This window comes from Vicia villosa, linkage group LG4 (genome assembly GCF_029867415.1).
Source record: "Vicia villosa cultivar HV-30 ecotype Madison, WI linkage group LG4, Vvil1.0, whole genome shotgun sequence".
In the NCBI taxonomy this organism is placed as follows: domain Eukaryota; kingdom Viridiplantae; phylum Streptophyta; class Magnoliopsida; order Fabales; family Fabaceae; genus Vicia; species Vicia villosa.
In genome coordinates this window covers 81,284,369-81,306,009 of record NC_081183.1, presented here as the reverse complement: position 1 = coordinate 81,306,009, position 21,641 = coordinate 81,284,369, and the positions used below count along the sequence as shown (strand labels likewise).

At 38.3% G+C, this 21,641-nt stretch overlaps 1 non-coding gene across 1 annotated transcript; it reads left to right on the top strand.

Annotated features, from left to right (window-relative positions):
* The first annotated feature begins 11,399 nt into the window (after window positions 1–11,399).
* Window positions 11,400–11,506, top strand: LOC131600812 (small nucleolar RNA R71). The gene has a single exon (XR_009283419.1). It is a non-coding gene; the product is annotated as a small nucleolar RNA R71 (small nucleolar RNA).
* Window positions 11,507–21,641: the final 10,135 nt, after the last annotated feature.

The following is a 21,641-nucleotide window of genomic DNA, read 5'->3' as shown; positions in this document are numbered from 1 at the left end:
TCTGAATTTGTCCAAGGGGCAAGAAGAGTTGAAAACCATGCTGACTAAAAAGAAGAATAAGAAGGGCAAGAAGACTATGAGGAAAAAGCTTAGACCGATCTTGCAACTCAGGGAAGCCGAAGTCTCTGAAGAGAGTGACGAAGATGAGCAAGACGATGATGCTAGTATCAAAATTGATGCAAAAAGTAATCATGGTTCTGCCAAGCCTTCTGAAGAAGAAGAGGACTACCATCACGAGGATGAACATCCTGAGGACAAATATAAGTTGTTGGAAGAACGTATGAAAGCCATGGAAATCCAGAAGGTACCTGGACTAGACTTTGAAGAACTAGGACTCATCTCAGGGGTTATCATTCCTCCGAAATTCAAGACTCCGACCTTTGCTAAGTATGATGGAGTCTCCTGTCCTAAACTACACTTGAGGTCTTATGTAAGGAAGATTCAGCCTCATACTGCTGATAAGAAGCTTTGGATCCATTTCTTTCAAGAAAGCCTATCAGGAACACAACTGGAATGGTACTGTCAACTCGAGGGTACCAGTATTCATACTTGGGAAGACTTGGCTGTTGCTTTCTACCAGCAATATCAATACAATGGTGACCTTGCACCAACTCGCATGCAACTACAAAGCATGTCTATGGGCTCTAATGAAAGCTTTAAAGAGTATGCTCAAAAATGGAGGGACTTGGCTGGCAGAGTTCAACCTCCGTTGGCCGATAAAGAATTGGTCGATATGTTTATGAGCACGCTGACTGGTCCTCTCTATAGTCATTTGCTGGGAAGTTCATCATCTGGATTCGCTGAACTTATACTGACTGGGGAACGTGTCGAGAGTGGCATCCGAAGTGGTAAGATTCAAGTGGCTCCATCCTTAGGTGCTACAAAGAAGCATTTCAATGGGAAGTCAGAGTCCAATGCTGTGTATGGGCAGAAAAGGAGAAACCATGACCAATCTATTGGGGCAGTTATGATCTCCACACCGGCGCCTCAACAAGGTCGTCAAAACAAACAAGACACACCCAGGCGTCAATTCACAAAGATCAACATGTCGCTAGCTCAAGCCTTACAACATTTGCTAAAGGCAAATTTGGTTACCCTGAGGGATCCTCCTAAGAATCCTAACACCTCTGCTCCTAGCTACAAACCCAATGCGAGGTACGCATATCATTCTAATAGTCCTGGACACGACACAGAGAATTGTTGGCCGTTGAAGAATAAGATCCAAGATATGATCGACGCAGGTGAAATTGAGTTCGACCCTCCTGCAACTCCTAATGTGATCACTGCTCCCATGCCTAATCACAACAAGATTGCTAATGCTGTGGATGGCTAGAAAGATGGACTTTTAGATTATTAGATTTACTTTCATTTGCAATTTCTTTCCTGTTTGTTTAAACATTCGACTTATGATAGACATTATATGTTTTAATAATCATCATCAGTGCATGGCATATGTTTGTCTCGAATAAATTATTTCGCTATTAGTCGTTTTAAATTGTGTATTTACTTTGCATACGTTTTGTGTTTATTCAACTCCAGCTATGCTGTAAGCCTTTTGAGAGAGGATGACGAAAACGATACCGCAAATTCATACAGTATGCTTTTGAACGGACTATGCTGACGATGTACAGGCATTGTTTCAATTCCTAAACAGTGGAGATATAAGGATGATAATCCCTCGTCAACCCCTTTGAGCCTAAGGATTAGAAGTTTTCTTTCTTGAGCAATTTAAATCCTTTGATCATAACCTGGGGCAGGGTAGTTACTCAGTTAACTCAGTCATGCCAGTACGCTTTTACACAAATAATGATGGTTTCCCGTTATCAGTAAGACAGGAAGTCAACATCTATCAAAAGAAAAAAGGCTATTAAGTCAAAACCTATGAAGGAGACTTATTAAAAATTGAAGCATCCCGTGACTGTAATCTCAAAATAAACAATTCGGGCAAAAGTTAGGGATAACAAAGTCGAAAAGGAGGTTGCTGAAAATCCTCGACAAAAGAAAACATTTCAAAAGAGGTCACTACAAATCCTCGACAAAAGGACGACTGACTGTCCAAATAAACTTCTGGTGCTTCAACCACCATCAGGTACCAATGTTAATACTTCAAATTTTGCTAAACTTGAAACGCAAAGTTAACTGAGCGTAGGATCAAAGAATATCACGAAGATTGGGATGGGTATAAAAAATTTTTGAGCCATTATCCTTTGTTTCTTTAAACCGTGAACCAAGCCACGTTACAACCCTTGAAAGTCCTAACTGAAGCATGGTTAGTTCGAAAGCATATTGTCACCAAAAGGTATCCCGACTCCTTAAGGTTTACCAAAAGTGCTGAGTTGATAGTTCTTTTACAAATATCACGTTTTTATAAACATCACGCTTTTACATATCCTGTTTTAATATCTTTCAAAAAATCAAGACAGACATATGCATTGCATCTCATGAATTCATTATTAAATATATTCTGCTACATAATATCAAGTGTTAGCATCAGAAAGAATTTGCACAAGGGTACGACTAATGACTAAAAGTTATCCCGACAGACGAAACCATCTCAGAAGCAACGTCTCCTACGTACACAAGGGGCATGACATGCTTTGTTCAATCAATCTGGGGCAATTAAGTCAAGATTCTGAGAATCTCTCAAGGATGCCAAAACAATCAGGGGCATGCATCCAAGTAGATCTGAGGCTACTACCCAATCGATATGGGACTTTGTCCTGAGTCTATGATTACTATGGGCATGTCGCCCATGGTGCACATCTCATAAAGTCCTCACGGGGCGAATCTTTCCAAAGTCCCCACTAGCAGGGGCAAACCTATGCAAAGTCCCGTTTGACATCTCGATCAATACTCAGTGGTATGTCCTACTCAACATAAGTCAAGGAATAGCAAGGGGTATGAATCACTGGGGGCAACGTTGGAGACATCCATGTCTTCCCACAAAGCCGGTTTCACAAGAACATACCCCACGGAGTAATCATTAAGAAGATACCTTCAAATGTTCTCGTCCCACAGAGACTTGGTCCCTCAACGGAGCTTTACGTCTTCGACACTGCCGATTCCCCGACTCTTTTCTCTTCTCCAAACAAAGTTATTCATCTCTCTTATCCCCAGTCAGGGTACATCAAGATCAATCATTCAAATGGCTCTCATCCCCAAGCAAAAGCAAAAAGTCCCCAGCTGTGTATCTTCAAAACAAGATCAAGCATCAGAGTCACAATAACCTGGAGATTTATTTTCTCAATCAAGACACTCCAAATAGCATAAATCATGTTCATACATCATATATCATAGTAAATTCATACATAACATACATACGCCTCATTGCACATTCATAACACTCTCATTCATGTCAAAAATAATCATTACAATACATGCATCACGACGTTGCATAAACTAATGTTGCTTTTCAATCTATTTCTACAATTAAATGAACATTATCTTCTAGATATAGTGCAGAGATAATCAAGTCAACGATTTAATTCTGATACTTAGTTTCGGGTATTCCCCAGAGATAGTTCAGAGATAATCAAGACAGAGATTTAATTCTGATACTTAGTTCCGGGTATTCCCCAGAGATAGTTCAGAGATAATCAAGACAAAGATTTAATTCTGATACTTAGTTCTGGGTATTCCCCAGAGATAGTTCAGAGATAATCAAGACAGGGATTTAATTCTGATACTTAGTTTCGGGTATTCTCCAAAGATAGTTCAGAGATAATCAAGACATGGATTTAATTCTGATACTTAGTTCCGGGTATTCTCCAAAGATAGTTCAGAGATAATCAAGACAGGGATTTAATTGTGATACTTAGTTCCGGGTATTCTCCAGAGATAGTTCAGAGATAATCAAGATAGAGATTTAATTCTGATACTTAGTTCTGGGTATTCTCCAGAGATGGTTCAGAGATAATCCAGACAGAGATTAAATTTTGATAATAATTCAGAGATAATCAAGACAACGATTTAGTTCGGATACTTAGTTTCAGATATTCTCCATGAATAGTTCAGAGATAATCAAGAGACGAAGATCTAATTCTATCATCACGAACGGTGTAGACACGATCATCTTTCCAAATTCTAAGTCAGTTACTACGAACGATGCTGACACGACAAGCTTTCAAAGATCTAATTCAGTTACTACGGACGGTGCTGACACGATCGAACTTCAAAGATATAATCCTATCATCACAAACGGTATAGACACGATCAACTTTTCCGAAGTCTAATTCAGATACTACGAACGGTGCTGACACGACTAACATTCGACAACTACTACTCAACGCTTCAAATACGGTCTAACTTATGACGTATTCTGACTTTCAAGTCTATTAAGCTGGATGGCATCTTTAAGCCCATCTCAATCAAGTCTCTCAACGTCCGAATGGCATCTCTAAGCCCATCTCCGACAATACTCTGCCTGGATGGCATCTTTAAGCCCATCTCCGAAAAGTCCCTACATCATCAAGGGCAACTTTCTTGGTATTCTAGTGTTCAATGCTCTTCCACCTTCAGATTCCGATAGGAACACAAGCCAATCTACATCCTCAGGTTTAAGAAGATTGAACAGGGGCAGCTGTCATACCCCAAAATTTGCCCATACTATTTCTCTTGTTCAAACTCAGATCAAGGTACAAAGCTCAAAGACATCCCTCCTAAAATAAAGGCTCAAGAAACTAGGGTTTGGGTTGTTCTGAAGAAAATCAATGGATCAAGATCTCCAATGCATCTCATATGGTTTATGATGTTTCAAACTATCTCCATGACAAAATTAAGGCCTCAATTCAAAGGATTGGTCACTCAGTTGCTCAGAAAGTCAACAGTCGACTGATTTGACCTAAAAGTCAACTGTGGCCAAAGTACAGTCAAAACTCCTGATTTTTTTGTCAACATCCTCATTTTGAAGTATCATTCACCATTTGATCAAGGACTGATCCTGGTTCATCAAGGAAAGTTCAGAAATCAACAAAACCGAAAGTTTCTAAATTAGGGTTTTCATAGGAGAAAGTCAACTGAACTTTGACCAGCCATAACTCCCACATGGAACATTAGAAATTTTTCATCCAAAGCTCATTTTAAAGGAAATTGAATTCCCTACAATTTTGTCTCTCACAAGCCAAGTCCAAAAGTGCTTCATTAGAGAGATATGGATCAAAACATTATAGGTCCTTTTCAAAAGTCATCCAAAAGTCATCTTTTTCAAAAGAGCACACAAGGAGCATGGAAAATTATTTTGACATGGGACCAAAAACATTGGTTAGAGGACTCTTCAAGGTTTCTAAAAAGTCCTAGAACTCCTCCATAACTTAAAAATTGAGAGAGATATGCCTTGTCAAAGTTGGACAATTTTTGAGGGAAAAAATGTGAAGTAAAGGGCTCCAAGATGAATCTTTTTGCAAAAAGGACCCAATCTTTTTTGATTCAATCTTGCTCCCCAAGTCATCAAAGATACTCAATCTCAAAAGCCGCGAAAATATGATGGATATTTGATTTTTTGAATTTTATTTCATTAAAATTATGGCTTTAATCAATATTTGGAAGAAAATTGAAAAGATTTGATTTTCTTCTAATTTCAATCATATTCAATCACCAATTAGACAAAGTATTTGATTCAATTTCGTGCATATGGTAATTGGAAAAGATTGAGGCAATTTGGGACAAAAATAGAAAGATTTCTTCCATAATTTCAATCAAATTTCCTAAGCATCGAATATCAAGATTCAATTGGATTTTTCAGAGTTTTGTTAACCTAAAACCTTCCAATATATATACATAACTATCCCAAAACCTCAGGGGGAGGTTTGGCTGCAATCAAAAACCTTAGAGGAGTTATCAAAAATCCAAAAAAGGTGAGGAATCAAAATCCGATTGGGAGGCCGGTTCAAGAGATATTGTTGATTCCAATACATCCCTGGGAGTCCTCTGATCAATTCCAGCACTTCTCCATCCATCAACAGGTTCGGATTTCGTAAGATCTCCCTTCACAAGTTCATGCTTTTTTACCTTCGATTACATTCAACCATGCATGGTTAATGTGTTTTAGGTACATATTTGTGTTTGTTATGGTATTGTGGACAAATCTGGATGGTTTAATTGGTGTTTAGCCGCAAGTATTGGAATTCACCATAGTTAGGGTTTGTGCTTAAATTTTGGGGAAATTCAGTTAGAGTCGATTCCAGGCCCAATTTATAGGTTCTTTGAATTTGGTATGGTGTGTATACTCGATCTGGGCTTTTGTCTTGTGCTTGTGCGTGTTGATTTGCAGGATTAAGGGAATGAGACCTATGGCTACGGCAGAAAATTGTGGCTAAAAGTCTGGTTTTTTCAGAAAAAACCAAGCTTGAAGATGATGGTATGGCATGATCTCACTGGCCAGTTTGAATCTGGCGCGCGCGTTTTAGTTGTTGTTTTCTTTTTTTTCATATATTTCAAGAGATGCGTTCTCCATACAACTAACAACATGTGTACGAGTGGCAAGGCGCTTCAGTGTTCAAGCAAGAGGCGTGGGTTCGATCCCCGTCTCAACTATATTTATTTTAGTAAATCAACTCTACAGATCCAGTGTCGCCCTCTCACGAATGACTATGAAGAGGCCTCACACCAAGACCATCAGATCATGTCAAAGTTAAATCCAATGCCCAGGATTGAAAGTGCACCTCAAAGACTTCCAAGCTTACTACACCCAATCGCAGCTAAGTGGTTTCTAAATTTTTTTTATTTGTTTTTATATTCTTTTTATCTTATTTGTTTAACAAATTTTTCTTTTAATTAATTTTTTTTTATTTATTTACCTTCTTTTTAATAAAAAAACAAAAACAATTATTTCCAATAGTTTTATTTCATGGTCAATTAATTAATGTAATTTGGTTCTTAATAATATTTTTTTATCATTATTAAATAATCAAATTAATTTGATTAATTATTGAATTAATTATAAAATTTCTTATTTGGTTAATAAATATTAGGGTTATATATTTAATCGAAACCTGATTTTCACCGATTTAATTAATTAGGTGGAAAAACCAATAATTAATTAAATTGATTTTTTTTATTCTGTTAATCCTATTAATTCGTACCCTAATCAGGGTTTACGAAGATGATGTCTACACTGAAGTCATTTTCCTTGTGCAATTTTTTTAGGGTGGCGCCAGGGTTTCCTCCGACTACGAGCCATATCAGATCAAAGCTAAGTCCCTGATTTTATTCTTATTCATTTAATTATTTTTGCCTTTTAATTTCAATTATTTATTTTTGCCTTTCTGATCAATGAACTGGCCATACACTCACCCCCTCTGTGTTTGTTTTTCCTTTTCCAAATTTTCAGGGGTAGCCAACCGCCAAAGCTCGATTAGTCGGTAACCCTAAAATCTAATTCATTTTCTTCCTTGTTTTAAATTATTACTTATGTCAAACCTTCTTGCTCTGTTGGGTTTTTATTATTGCGTTCTCCCCTTCCCCATATTTTATCATGTAACTGCTTCGAGGTTGTATTGTTTGGCCTTGAAGGCACTTAAACTGCATTATATTACTGCATGGTTAGTAATCTAGGGAGTGATAACCTCGAACTGAATTTAGAATCACTTAATTACAAGATAATTTATTCTGAATCCGATCACGTGATTTTTGCACCCACACACCTTTTATGGTAACCCCTCTTGTTCCCTGTTGCCTGTTGCCTTGTGCTTTAATGCAGAATAGCCAAGTCTCTCAAATACGAGGATACCTCAGCAATGTTGCCCTCAGTTCATTTAGATCATAAGTCCCTAATGATGCTGCCTTCGATTCGCTAATATGATCTCGCCCCTCGAAGTTGCCTACGAAATGTTGAGGTATCCTCCGGTTGCCTAAAATTAAATGGCTATTCTGATCCTTCCCTTAGACTACCTGCCCCTCTATGGCAGGGAAAGTCTTATGGAAAACGATAATTGCGACGACCCTTCAACCTCCAAATAAAATGACTTCCCTACCCTCCTATGGTATGGATAGCCCTGAAAGGCTAAAAGAACATTTTTCATCTAACCAGGTAATTTGCCCTAATTGCTTTGCTCTGGTTTTAATCTTTTTCTTACACTTTTTCATAAACCTTCAAAAAGGCTACGCTCATTTACGAGCTAAAGTCCTTATTTCTTCTTCTTCTACCTTTCTAAAACTAAAGAGCAAAGCAATTAAGAGCCCATGGAAAACCATGGATGCAAAGGGTGCCTTACACATTCCCTTTGCATAAATTACCCCCCGAACTCAATTTTTATTTAAAAGGTTTTTCCTGTTCTTTTAGCCTTTCTGATAATTTGGATAAAATAAAAGTCGGTGGCGACTCTTGCTTACCGCGACATATCTTTAAAGTCAGTTCACCGTATTACAGTCATGTCAGGCGGAAGCACTCTTGCTGCTAGGTAGTTGACAAAATCAGCATACCATGGCAATGTGGTTTCGGCGCTTAGTGTCTAAACAACTTCGGTTTGCGCTTTAGGTTGTTCCAATGTGCCACTTTCGGATTCTAAATGTTCTATTAAGCGTTCATAAGGGAAATCATCGTTAATTGGCTACTACGTTTTCGGTTCCCTTTTTATCTTTGATTTCCAAATCAAATTCTTGTAGCAATAGGATCCACCTTAAGAGTCTTGGTTTTGCATCTTGCTTAGCTAGTAGATACCTAATGGCCGCATTGTCGGTGTAAACTATTATCTTTGCTCCTATCAGATAGGAACAAAACTTATCTAACGCGAAGACCACGGCCAAGAGTTCCTTTTCGGTTGTGGCGTAATTCATTTGTGCAGGGTCTAACGTCCTACTTGCATAGTATATTGCATGGAGTTTCTTATCTTTCCTTTGGCCTAAGACTACTCCTACAACATAGTCACTTGCATCGCACATAATTTCAAACGGTAAATTCCAGTCGGGTGGTTCCATTACGGGTGTTGATATAAAGGCTGTCTTTAGTACTTCAAAGGCTTCTAAACATTCATCGTTGAAATTAAATTCAACGTCTTTCATTAATAGGCTGCTCAGAGGTTTAGAGATCTTAGAAAAGTCCTTTATAAATCTTCGATAGAAACCTGCGTGTCCTAAGAAGCTCCGTAGTTCTCTAACTATTTTTGGGGGTTAGAGGTTTTCTATTACTTCGATCTTTGCTTTATCGACTTCAATTCCTCTTTCGGAAACTACATGTCCAAGTACAATCCCTTGTTTAACCATAAAGTGACACTTTTCCCAATTTAGGACGAGGTTAACTTGTACACATTTGTCCAATACTTTTTCTAGATTAGAGAGGCATCCTTCAAAATCTTCCCCACACACAAAGAAGTCGTCCATAAAGACTTCCATGATGTTGTCTATGTAATCAGCGAAAATTGACATCATGCATCTTTGAAATGTCGCAAGGGCGTTACATAATTCGAATGACATTCGTCTATAAGCGAATGTTCAATAAGGGCATGTGAAGGTTGTTTTCTCTTGGTCTCAGGGTGAATTGGGATTTGAAAGAATCCTCAGTAACCATCCAGGTAGCAGTAATAAGAGTGTTTTGCTAAGCGTTCGAGCATTTGGTCAATAAAGGGAAGAGGGAAATTGTCTTTCCTTGTGGCTTTGTTTAATTTACGATAGTCAATACACATCCTTGCTCCAGTCACTTTTGTTTCGGCGATAGATTCAACTGACTTATTTACGGTAATTGTTATGCCTCCCTTCTTTGGTACATAATGGACCGGACTTACCCACTGACTATCAGAGATTGGATATATAATTCTGGCATTCAGAAGTTTGGTAACTTCATCTTTAACTACTATGCTCAAGATAGGGTTAATCCTTCTTCGATGTTCCCTAGAGGTTTTGCAATCTTCTTCCAACATGATGTGATGCATACATATGGAAGGACTTATTCCTTTCAGATCAGCAATGTTATATCCTAACACAGATGGATACTTCCTTAATACTTGTAATAGCTTCTCGCTCTCTGTGGCTCCTAGCTCTGCGTTGACTATTACTGGTCTTTTGAGCTTATCGTCTAGGTATTCATACCTAAGAGTCTTGGGTAATGGTTTAAGGTCCAATGTTGGTTTCTTAGGGCAAGGCATAGGGTTGGGTGTTAAAGTTTTGCATTCGCTTAAACTATCGTCTCGATATTCCGGACGCCAATTGTCATCTTCGAAAATCAGGGGTATCGGAATCTTTATAACTTCAGAGTAAGATTCTTCCGATAATCCTATCTCTCTTACACATCCATCTATAACACCACATTCGGCAGTGAGGGCATTTGTGTAATGGCTTATGTAAATTGAATTGTGATGTTCAACTGTTTAAGAAGTTCGACAAAATTCTAAAACTGCCCTATGCTTTTAGATTTCTCGAACCTTTGAGGGTACGAGATAGGTGGTTTATAAGATGGTGGAGGTATGTATGGCGCTTCTTTTTCCTCCGTCTCGCCTTCCTTGTACTCTTTCTCTTTCGATTACTTGGTTTATCCTTGGGTCTACTTTCCTCCTCAGTTGTCTTACTAGGGCTTTGGAACATAGCAGGGTTTTTAAGCCTAGGGTCAGTCGGTTCGTCTATTTCTCTACCACTTCGCAGAATAATAGCATGAGCATGTCCTTCTGGGTTTGGTTGTGGTTGTCCAGGAAATGTCCTAGCAGGTGCGGCAGTAGGTGCTTGTTGTTGTGCCACTTGAGAGATTTGTGACTCAAGCATCTTGTTGTAAGTGGCCAACGCGTCTACTTTAGTCGCTAACTGTTTGATTTGCTCATTACTGTGCACGCTTTGGTTTAGTAAATCCTTATTAGTCTGAGTTTGAGTGGCTATGAAATTTTCCATTATTAATTCTAAGTTTTAGACTTCCTGGGGACGTTATGAGCAGCGAAGGGTGCCTTTTGATATCCAGGTGGTACCTGGGTGCTTGACCAGGTGCGTACAAAGCATTATTGTTCTTGTACGAGAAGTTAGGGTGATTCTTCCATCCTGGGTTATACGTGTTTGAGTAGGGGTTTCCTTGAGCATAGTTTACTGGTTCAAGGGAAACTCTTGCCAAAAGATAGCACTCGGGGGCAGCATGTCCAGACATCCCGCATATTTCGCGATTTGGGGAAACAGCAGCCACGGCGGCTACAGGTGCTACAGTGAGGTTCTCGATCTTTTGAGTTAGGGCATCGACTTTGGCGTTAACACGGTCGAGGCTACTTATCTCGTACATACCACTCTTCGTTGAAGATTTCTCTCCAGAAGTTTTCTCTGACTGAGCTCTCTCGCCTCCCCATTGATAATGGTTTTGATCCATACTCTCGATAAGTGCGTAGGCATCGGCATATTATTTATCCATCAGTGTGCCACCTGCGGCGGCGTCAATTGTAAGTCTCGTGTTGTAGAGGAGTTCATTGTAGAAGGTATGGATAATTAACCATTGTTCTAAACCGTGATGTGGACAAAGTCTAAGCATGTCCTTGTATCTTTCCCATGCTTCAAATAAGGACTCGTTGTCTTTTTGTCTAAACCCATTGATCTGGGCTCTTAGCATGGCGGTCTTACTAGGTGGAAAATAACGTGCCAGGAAGACTTTCTTAAGTCCATTCCAGGTCGTGACAGAATTCGCGGGTAAAGACTGGAGCCAAGCTCTAGCTCTATCCCTCAGTGAAAAAGGAAAAAGGCACAATCGGATAACTTCCGAACTAACACCATTTGCTTTTACAGTGTCTGCATATTGCAGGAACACTGACAAGTGAAGGTTAGGGTCTTCCATCGAATTTCCAGAAAATTGGTTTTGTTGTACAGTTGACAACAAAGACGGTTTTAGCTCGAAATTGTTCGCCTCAATAGCAGGGGCGATGATGCTATTGTGTAGTTCAGCTTGCGAAGGAATAACATACGACTTGAGAGGACGCGGCTGTTCTCCCATTGTTGATTCTTCAACTGGATCAGAAGTAGGATTAGGAACAAGAGTGCGAGTTCGTCGTAATCGACGTGATACAGTGATAGAATGCTCCGGTTCGGGAATTGGAAGCACTGAGTCTTCACTTCGAGAGCGAGTACTTGGCATGCACAAAGGGAATTAGAGTAATTAAGTTGCCTTAGTCTCTACAACATAACAGTTAATTACGATATCGACTAAATTAGTCCCTGGCAACGGCGCCAAAAACTTGATCGCGACAAAATGGGGTATGTCTGTGATAATGACTGCAAGTGCACAGTCTATCGCGTAGTTTTAAAAGATATCGAACCCACAGGGACTAAGAATCGACCTAATGTAGTTAATCACTACTACGTAAATCTAAGGCTAATATCTGATTGATTATGATCAGACGGGAAAGTAAAATAAATATAATTAAATTAAATAAGCGGGAATATTATGGGTATGTAATGGTCGGACGTCGGGGATCTAGTAAACTATCGACGTGAATCGTAATTTAAAATACTCTTTTTATAGAAATCATTTGTTTAAAAACCTTCCTCTCACACTCTCGTGTTTATTGATTACGATCTCATTATTAAACCTAAGTGAGCGCTCTCGCTGTATCAAATCAAGTTTAAAATAATTTTTGAAAACCGATGAAGACTAATTACCCTTAAAGCGCTCTCGTTGTATTTAAGGGTAATGTTTAATTCCTACTATCAAGTTAAAACCTCAAACTCTCGTTTTTATTGATCCTAACTTCTATTGTTTTTAACTCTCGTTACAAAACAGTTGAATTAAGCATTAGAAACTAATACCAGATAAATAAATTTCATTAATAAAATACGTCGAAAGTATTACTCGATTCCCTCGGTTATATGACCTTACATACCGATAATAAATATTTAGCCGGACATTATTTTAATAGACGGAACAAAATAGGCATAGAAGATAAATAACATTCCGGGCATAATTCGATAAATTAACATAAACAGAAAATAATAATTAAAGCTAATAAATAAACCTGAATTAAATTTGCAAGACTTTAATGAATAATCTTGAAGTATCAATCCTTGAATCCGGAACGAAAATCAATTGCAGAAAATAAACTGAATCTAAAACTAAAAACTAAATTATGAAGCTTAAAGAAATTGAGATGCAACAGTGTTCTGGTGTGGAAAACTATTGCAGGTGGTTCGGAAAGAAAGTAAATTGCAGAAGAAAATAAACGGCACTTAGGGTTCTCCAAAACTCTCTTTGATTCAGGTCTTGTGTTGTATTTATAGAGCAGTACTAGGATTTGAATTGATCTTGAAAAATGTATCGTCTCAGCATCTTCGTGGAGGGAAAATAGGCGGAGGAAAAATAGCGTTTGAAACAGACTCCTCTTCTGGGCCTGGGTGTGTGACTAACGTCACACACCAATATTCAAGGGGATGCCAAACGACAGAGAGGGGGAGGTGCCGACCGGCAGAAGGATGGTGGTGCCTCTCGTCCTGGGCCTGTTTGCATCTTGGGCCTTGTCTTCTTCTTCCTGCGCCCTTTGTTTAATGTTACACCCCTTTTTGGCTTTTAATCTTCAATTTGACTATTTTTCCATCATTTCTTTTGCAAGCCCTGATTTTATTAAATACCTAAAATAAAATAAAAATACCGACATAATACAAAATAAAATAATAAAATCGAAATAAAATAGGATAATAATACATGTAAATTAAGCTAAATATACGATATGTATTCGTGTTATCAGATACCAGTCGCAGGTGGCTCCGAAAGGAAGATACTGGACGAAGGGGAATCTTACCAACTTGCTAACCTCAGTTAGACTTCAAAAAGAGACACAGTCGAAGGGTGACTCAACGAAGGACGAAAACAGCCAAAGGGGAATCTAATCATATTTGCTAACCTCAGTTAGACTTCAAAAAGAGACACAGCCGAAGGGTGACTCAACAAAGGACGAAACCTTCTGAAGGGGAATATAATCCTATTTGCTAACCTCAGTTAGACTTCAACAAAGGATAACAGCCGCAAGGGGATCCGAAAGGAAGAAACCGGCCGAAGAGGAATCTTACCAACTTGCTAACCTCTGTTAGACTTCAAAAAGAGACACAGCCGAAAGGTGACTCAACAAAGGACGAAACCAGCCGAAGGGGAATTTAATCCTAATTCCTAACCTCGGTTAGACTTCTAAAAGAGACACAGCCGAAGGGTGACTTAACAAAGGATGAGACCTGCCGATGGGGAATCTAATCCTAATTGCTAACCTCAGCTAGACTTCAACAAAGGATACCAGCCGCAGGTGGCTCCGAAAGGAAGAAACCGACCAAAGGCGAATCTTACCAACTTGCTAACCTCAGTTAGACTTCAAAAAGAGACACAGCCAAAGGGAGACACAAAAAAGGACGAAACCAGCCTAAGGGGAATCTAATCCTAATTGCTAACCTCAGTTAGACTTAAACAAAGGATACCAGCTGCATGTGGCTCCAAAAGGAAGTGACCAACTGAAGGGGAATCTTACCAAATTTTCTACCCTTAATTAGACTTCAAAAAGAGACACAGCCGAAGGGTGACTCTAGATCTGAAAAGTTATACCAATAATCATTGGACTTGACTGAAGACGACTAGTAACGACTAGACTCTATTGGGGGATGTTATTAACATTGGATTTGAAGGTGATGCCAATAAACATTGGGCTTGAAGGCGATGCCAATAACCATTAGGCTTGATTGAGAGAAGATTAGTAACGACTAGACTTAATCAGGGGATGCCAGTAAACGCTGGGCTTTCAAGAAGGCATTGGTGCTTGCGGAGCACAAGAATTACATGAATCCCACATGCCAACAGACGGGGTGTAACTCTTCAAGAGAGGCAATCATTCAAATTGTCACACACCAAGTATGCTCATCCAAATGATCGAGATATAGGATAATATCCTTACTCAAATTGCACTCAGCAAATGGGAAAATAACCACGAAGACTAGTGACTACTAGGCTTGTCTGAAAGACGTCAGTAAACACTAAAAAATCATAGAGATATTGATGCTTACGAAGCATAAGACTTACATAGTTCCCTTAGGCCAAAAGGCGGGGTGTAATTCTTCAAGAGCGGCAATCATTCAAACTTCCACACACCAAGTATGGGTTTGAAACGATTGAAAAATTAGATGAGTTGAATACCCATCCTCATTCTCACTCTAATTGCGCCCAGCTGTCATACCCAAAATTTGCCTTATTGCTATTACATTTTATTAACAGGGATGTAGTACAAATTCTACAAGGGGTGTATATCAAACTAGTGGGCTTGACATCTTGATTGGCAAGCCCATTTCAAAAGAGTAACCATTCTCTAAATTGTCCAATTCAAAAGATAGGAGTATACATTAAGTAAAAGTGTGTATTTAATTGGGCTTATTATTCATAAGAATATGAGGCCCAATTTTAGGAGTCAAAATTATTTTTAAACTTGGTTTTTATAAACTTCCTCGATTTATCTACAATATTTTGGATTTTTGTAATTATTTGTTTCTATCAAAAGTATAATAGTTTACTCTTAAACTATTTATACTTTAATAAATAGAAAATATTTGTCTATGTTTCATACACTTTTAATAACATAGCACAATTAGTAAGGAAGCAAGACTTGCAAATAAGAAGTCGTGAGTTTGAATCCCATGAGTGACATTTTCACACTTTCTCTCCTATTTTTACCAATTTTTTTAAAAAAAATGGGTTGTTGGGCTTTTGGATATGAGTTATTTCTTTTTTGGGATTTTTAACCTAAATTTCCCATTATAAATAGGACCTTTGGCAATCCTATTTGGAGGACCTTTTTTTCACTTCACGTACAATTTGCAAAAATTCACACGCACAATCTTTTTTTTCTACGCTTTTAAATTTTTTTACGCTTCTCTTCTCCCTCAGAGGGTTTGCGTTAGGGTTGTCTTGAACAACCCTAACCCGCCGTTGTCGATTAACTGACGACGGCCGACAAACCCGTTCCCCTTTTCAAATCCCTCAACTCAAACTCAAACCTTTTGGCTGATGATTGTAACACCCCATATTTTCTGTTTATCAATTTAAGTTGGATTTAAATTAAATAATTGGAATTTTAGTATTTTAATTTGGATTTAACTGGAAAATCATGGAATAAGAGCTATTGGGCTTATGGTGTAATGTTAGTAAGAGAGGGGTGCTATTTGGTTAGGCCTTTTACTAAGTTGTGTTTATTTTATGTTATTTTTCATAAAATAAGAAAAGAGGCAATTGGGAGAAAAGGAAGAACACGTGAAAGAGCAAAGAAGAGAAGAAGAAGAGGAAGAAGGGAACCTTCAAGAACTCACATCGAAGGTAAGGGGGACTCTTCCTTTTAGTATCTATTATGTGATTATAGGTAATAGGACTGATTAGAATATTGTTTGATTCAATTGGTTGTATTGGGTTTTGGATTATTAAGTTTAGGGAGGTTTTGATTGATGAAATTGCATAGATTATTGGTTCATAATGTGTTGTTTTGATGTATAATGATGCAATTGATGATTGTTTGGCTGTATATGATGTTTAGAAGCGTTTTTAGACCTTGAATGTGTGAAATCGCAGGGTCAGTCGCAGACTTGCGAATCTGCAAAATCGCAGGTCCGCTAAGCGGAGGGGGTTCCACTAAGCGGAGGACCTGACCTGGTTAGCTTCTGTCAAGGGTCGCTAGTGGTCCGCTTAGCGCAGGTCTAAAGGAAGTTCGCTTCTGCCTCACGTCGCTAGTGGTCCGCTGAACGGACCCTACTGTGCAGAAATTTTTCTAAACTTCAAAATTTCGTATCTTTTGATCCGTTTACTCTTTTTATGTGCCGTTTTAGGCATTGCATAGCTAACTAAATGTTATATAATATAAATTAGAAGTATGGGCAGTGGCCGACTTATTTTTAAAATGGATTTAATTGCTTTGTGAAATGAAATATTGTGCATATGTGTGGATGTGTGAATATGACAATGTTTCGGTGTAATGACAAATGAATGGTGGTTATTGTTATGATTGTCATGATGAATGTGTGAATAATTGAATGATTGTGCAAACATGTACATACTTTGTCGGTGATGAAAATGGTGAGTTATGGTGAGACAATGCGGTGCATCAGATCAGTGATGTGTTTAAGTATGTTATATGTGTGCATTCATTCATATGCATTCGGTGATGGATCCTGGTGATGTTTGGATCAAATGGTGGACATATTTCCCATTGTGCAGAAATTGTGTCCGTTGGACCGTATATCGGTGATATATAGATCGGTCGGGTGGATTAAGTCCACAGATTATTGGTACCACATGCATAGTCTTAGTTGGTCCATGGGCATATTGATATAATATGATTGAATGAGTTTCAGTGTTCTATTTTGGTCATGTGATTGTTGGTATGGTTACTTGATAATTGTATGAAAATCTTAATATAATGCAAATTGGGTGAATGGTATGCTATGATGTTGTGTTGCTTACGAATGCATAATATTTATTAACTGTGAATGAGACTCACCCTTACATGTTGTCATTTTTTCAGATTGAGGAAAGCGGCTTTCGACTTGGTGAGGATTAGCTCATAAGTGAGTGTGTTAGTGTAGCGTCAAGTGTCATGCTCTGATATTGTAACACTGGGGAATGCTAGTTTTGAGTTTGTAACTTTAATTGTTTATTTTGGGTTATTTTACGGGATATGGTATCAAAGATGTTGTGCCTATCCGATTGTTTAATTTTCCACTATGTTGACATGAGATGTTGTGTGTCATACCCCAAATTTGTCCTACCCTATTTATCTGGCCTACAATCCATATACATACATCATTTAGGTCATGGCCCAATTCATGCATTCATATCATGATTACTATCCTAAAAGGTGGCAAGAAAGAGGCTCCTGGTACAAAGGATTTCTGATTAAATATAGGGATCTGAGGTCTAGTCTAGTGGCATTATCCTTCTGAGGGCTCCCTTGAATCAGGGTTTCCTCACCTTCAAGTCAGAGCATTGGTTAGAAAATACAAGCTTACTACTCATATGATTATCCTGAATTAGGGTTTTTTGACCAAAGTTAACGCAGTAGACTTTTTGGTCAATACATGGATCAAGAGCTGATTTTATGAAGGGAGATGGTATGATGACTGTGTGGAGATGTTCAATCGATTGCCATTGGTCAGAAGCTGATTAATCAGGAATTTCATTGAGATCGGAAAAATCATAACAGTTGACTTTTAGACATTCTGGTCAAAATCAGAAGAATTGTCCAAATATTGACCCAAGATGGAAAATAGTCAAGAAAAGTCAAAGGAATAATAAAATCAGGGAGAATGGGTTAAAGTTTCCATTTTGGGAAATATGGCTAAAAGTGGAAAATTTCATACTTAGAGAATTTTTTGAAGTTTTAAGGATGGGTTGGCAGCTGACTTCACAGCATGTTTACACGTGGCATTTGACATTTTTTCAGAAAATAGCCAACACCAATGTTGTTTATCTCATGGAGATGAACAACTTTGTAGTTGGACACATTTCCATTTGAAGCTTGGATCAAAAGATATGATCATTGGAAGTTTGGAAATTATTATAGATTACAAGTCACAATCCAGGTCATGGACCAGGTCACGCATAGACATTCCATCAAACACTTGGTGCGCCAGATGTTATATTGATTTTAGAGTTCTACAAAAGTGCTATGGATTCAAGCTTGGTCTCATTATCTTCTCCTCCATGTCCTCTTCATAACAAGCCAAGAAATAAGTCATTTGGACAAAGTATGAATCATTTATGATCATCTAAAGTCATTGTTTCGCAAAGTCTTGGTTGAACATCTGGCTAGGTCGGGATCCAGGTCACGAGCGTGCATTTTGGAAAACATGTGGTGAGCGTAATGTAAGCTTTATTCAGAGATTCTACAAACCTCCATTTGGTTCAAACTAGGTCTCAAACTACTCCTTTCCATGCCCTCTTTCTATTAAGCTAAGGAGTGTGATGATTGAGCATGTATTGAGAAAATTATGAAGCTTCAAAGTTGTACCCTGACCAAGTTGTATTTCGACCAAAACATGAGGCCAAATCCCAGTCAGACGCGCGTGAGCCATATGTAGCAACAATGCATCATTTTTCCAAGTCATTCTCTCCTAATTCCAAGCAATAATTCAAAACATCACCAACATGGAATTTGCTCTATTATACATCGTCTTTACAATAAGCCAACAATTATTCCACCTGGTTAAGTATAGAGAGAGATACAAGATCTAAAACTCATGTGTTTGACACTTGGCTGCAGGTTGGCATTCGACAAGGACCAGCACGTGCGTGACTTTACTATCAGCTTTTACCATCATTCCACAATAAAACCATGCATGACACTGCAACATGAAGGGCGAGAGAAAAGCTTACTAACAAATTACACAACATGTGCACTATGTTTGAAAAAGATCAAGTGCTTACACCTCCACCATACCTCACCATGTACCATCACAACTCCATATAAAAGTTAAACCTCTTCACAAATCAGAGATCACGCATTCATTTTTCACCACACACTCTCATTTTCCTTACTTTCAAAAACTCTCTCCTCACTCATCCTCTCTCGTTCTCTCTCTTCTCTTTCTCTTCATTCAACTTCCAAGAGAAAGTTTGTTACATTCTCTAACAAACTTTTCTACTACGATGCTTCCATAACCGAATCTTCATCACCACCATTGAAGCAACCTCATTCATCTTCGTCATCTCCTCGAGTCTCAAATTCTAAACAACATCGTCATCATCATTACTTGTGTGAGTCAAGATCGAAAGCTTCACCATCGCGTCTCTTTCTTCTGCAAGGTTCCAAGAGTGGAGGACTGAGTTTGTGATTACTACTGCATCTCAAGGTTTTCTTCGCCTCTAAGATCCAAGCTTCGAACAAGTAAGTTTCTTGAAAGCATATGTAGATTAGTTGATGAAGCATATAGTAACATGCTTAATGTGGTTCTGTGCGTGAGATTTTGATTTCCAAGGATGAATCTTGTTTGCGTGTTATTGTGTGTATTTACTTGCCTAAAATCACTTGTTTGAATTCAATAATTGATCATGAACACACTGCAAAGATTTAAGTTGGATTTTAATGAGGTTGATGAACTTAGGGTTCTTAGAATGGCCTCGGATCAGACATTAGAGATAGCTTTAGGAAAATCTAAGACCAGATCCGTAATCTACATAAAATTTCGATGGGAAAGGTGTTATCTTTATGCATTTCTGGAAAAAAAGAGTGACCTCCGCCGTGGAAGACCACCGGAGAAGAAGACCGGAAAAGTCTCTGGCGTCTGCATGAATATTGGTAGCCTTCTCTCTCCGATCCAATGTGGCACATCGCCATTGGTTCAGAATCCCATTCTCTGGCCGGTTTGTTTTAAATGATTGGGGGCGTGAGGTGTCGAGTGTTGATTGGTTAAGAATTCATTTTGTCATGTAGTCACTTAAATCGCATTGGACCAATTGATATAGTGTGTGTGTTGAATGTCACGTCTCATATATGAAAAAAAACCATAGCCATAATGAATAAATGCTGACAAAAAAAGTAAAATAAAATGTGGATCATAGGTGAATGGGATTTCGGCTTCACGCGTGTTGGGCCTGAAAAGTTTATGAATCGTACCCCTTCCTTGCTAACACACCATGCGCGATGTTCATGGGCCTGAGTGCCCTTGTTATTCTCACACCCCTGTTTAAGCCCAGTTCTTTGCTGATGACTGATTTTAGTCTATTTAAGAACTGCTAGTACACCCCCCTGTAGTGTAGATTAGATTTTCATTCTAATTCTTTAATAGACTTAGGAATTAATTTTAGTCTCGATTTTCTTAGAACTAATTGATATATGTGTGTTTGTGAATGCCAATTTGTTTGCTATAGTTCTCAATTTTATTTTCCGTATATTGACTTTCCTTTACCTATTCCATGTATAGTTTTTTTTCTTTAATAAAGTGTATAGTTCTTTTATTTTGATTCCCTTGTATAGACAACTTAGATTAGAACTTAGATATAGTTCCCCATTGCATTCTTTTTTCTTTCAACTTTTAAAATACTTAATAAACAGAAGACGCGAATCACACTTTACTAATAGTGAGTAAGAAATGAGTGGGATTTATTCCCTAATCTGTTTCTTAATCGCTTAGTGGGAGAGAAATGAGTGGGATTCATTCCCTAATCTGTTTCTCGATCGCTATAAGAAATGAGTGGGATTTATTCCCTAATCTGTTTCTTAATCGCTTAGTGGGAGAGAAATGAGTGGGATTCATTCCCTAATCTGTTTCTCGATCGCTATAAGAAATGAGTGGGATTTATTCCCTAATCTGTTTCTTAATCGCTTAGTGGGAGAGAAATGAGTGGGATTCATTCCCTAATCTGTTTCTCGAACACTATATAATGGAAGAGAGATGAGTGGGATTCACTTTTATACACTTTTATGTGATTCAACTCGCAAACAAATTCCCCTTAAAAAATACACAACCAAAAACACTTAAAACACCTAACAATGGGTCGAATTAAAACAAAGTAGAAAAAGTGGTGAGTGGCCCGGTTTTGGGAACTGTTCATCTCTTATCTACCCTAAAAGACACAAACCAATCTCTTTTTCTTCTTTCTTAAGGGCATTGTTATTTCCGCTCGAACGCATCGTAGGCAATCCCTTATGCAAGAGCGCGAACGTTAACACCGCCCAACTAAAAAACACAAAACAAACAGAAAATCGTGAGCCGAGCTACGGTAACTCTGATTCCTGAAAAGG